Source organism: Suricata suricatta, chromosome 8 (genome assembly GCF_006229205.1).
Source record: "Suricata suricatta isolate VVHF042 chromosome 8, meerkat_22Aug2017_6uvM2_HiC, whole genome shotgun sequence".
In the NCBI taxonomy this organism is placed as follows: domain Eukaryota; kingdom Metazoa; phylum Chordata; class Mammalia; order Carnivora; family Herpestidae; genus Suricata; species Suricata suricatta.
In genome coordinates this window covers 92,406,423-92,408,263 of record NC_043707.1, presented here as the reverse complement: position 1 = coordinate 92,408,263, position 1,841 = coordinate 92,406,423, and the positions used below count along the sequence as shown (strand labels likewise).

Sequence of the window (1,841 nt, the reverse complement as noted above, 5' to 3'; positions counted from 1 at the left end):
TTCCTGAAGAGGAAGACAAAGGGCCTGAAGGGATACTTGACCAAATTATAACTGAGAATTTCCCAAATCTGGGAAAAGAAATAGACATTCAAATTCAAGAGGCACAAAGAACCCCCTTAAGACGTAATATGAATCGACCTTCAGCACGACATATCATAGTGAAACTGGCAAAATATAAAGATAAAGAGAGAATTCTGAAAGCAGCTAGGGAGAGAAGAACCCTCACATACAAAGGGAAACCTATCAGAGTGGTTACAGACCTATCTAAAGAAACTTGGCAGGCCAGGAAGGAATGGCAGGAAATCTTCAATGTGATGAACAGAAAAAACATGCAGCCAAGTATCCTTTATCCAGCAAGCCTGTCATTCAAAATAGGAAGATAAAAATGTTCCCAAATAAACAAAAATTGAGAGAATTCATGACCACCAAACCAGCCCTACAGGAAATCCTAAGTGGGACTCTATGAGGGAAATGTTGCAAAGAATACAAGGTGCCAGAGACATCATTATAAACATGAATTCTAGGGAGAACACAATGACTAAACCCACATTTTTCAATAACACTGAATGTAAATGCACTGAATGTTCCAACCAAACGACACAGGGAAGCAGAATGGATAAAAAAAAACAAAACCCATCTATTTGCTGTCCACAAGAGACTCATTTTCGACCTGAAGACACCTTCAGGTTGAAAGTAAAGGGATGCGACTGGAAGCCAAAAGAAGCCAGAGTAGCCATACTTATATCAGACAAACTGGTCTTTAAAGTAAAAGCAGTAACAAGAGATGAAGAAGGACATTATACAATAATTACAGGGTCTCTCCATCAGGAAGAGCTAGCAATTATAAATATCTATGCGCCAAATTTAGGAGCACCCAAATACATAAAACAATTAATCACAGAAACAATCTTATTGACAAGAATGTGCTAATTGCAGGGGACTTTAATACTCCACTGACAGCAATGGATAGATCAACCAGACAGAAAATCACTAAAGAAACAATGGACCTGAACGACACATTGGAACAGATGAAATTGATAGATATATTTAGAACTCTGCATCCTGAAGTTAGGAAATTCACCTTCTTTTCAAGTGCACGTGGCACATTCTCCAAGATAGACCACATACTGGGGCATAAAGCAGCCCTCCATAAGTATAAATGAATAGAGATCATACCATGTACACTTTCAGATCACAATGCTATGAAACTTGCAATTAACCACAGGAAAAAGTCTGGAAAACCTCCAAAAATGTGGAGTTAAAAACCACCTGACTAAAGGATGATTGGGTTAATCAGGCAATTAGAGAAGAAATTTAAAGATATATGGAAACCAATGAAAACAAAAATACAATAATCCAAAAATCTCTGGAACACAGCAGAGGCAGTCCTAAGAGGAAAGTATATTGCAATCCAGGCCAATCTCAACAAACTAGAAAAAGCACAAATTCAAAATTTAACAAAGCACCTACTGGAACTAGAACGGAAGCAGCAAGAGCACCCCAAACCCAGCAGAAGAAAAGAAATAATAAAGATCAAGGCAGAAATAAACAATATAGAATCCAAAAGAGCAGTCGAGCAGATCAATGAAACCAAGAGTTGGTTCTTTGAAAAAATAAACAAAATCGATAAACCTCTAGCCAGGCTCCTCAGAAAGAAACGAGAGAGCACCCAGATAGACAAAATCATGAATGAAAAAGGATTTCTTACTACTAATCCCTTAGAAATGCAAATTCATCAGAGATTACTATGAAAAATTATATGCCAACAAACTGGACAACAGAGAAGAAATGGACAAATTCCTAAATGCACATGCACTGCCAAAATTCAAACGGGAAGAGAT

The 1,841-nt window shown here is 37.5% G+C and overlaps 1 pseudogene; it reads left to right on the top strand.

Annotated features, from left to right (window-relative positions):
- Positions 1-1,841, top strand: part of LOC115297667 — a 7,351-nt pseudogene that overhangs the window by 1,369 nt on the left and 4,141 nt on the right.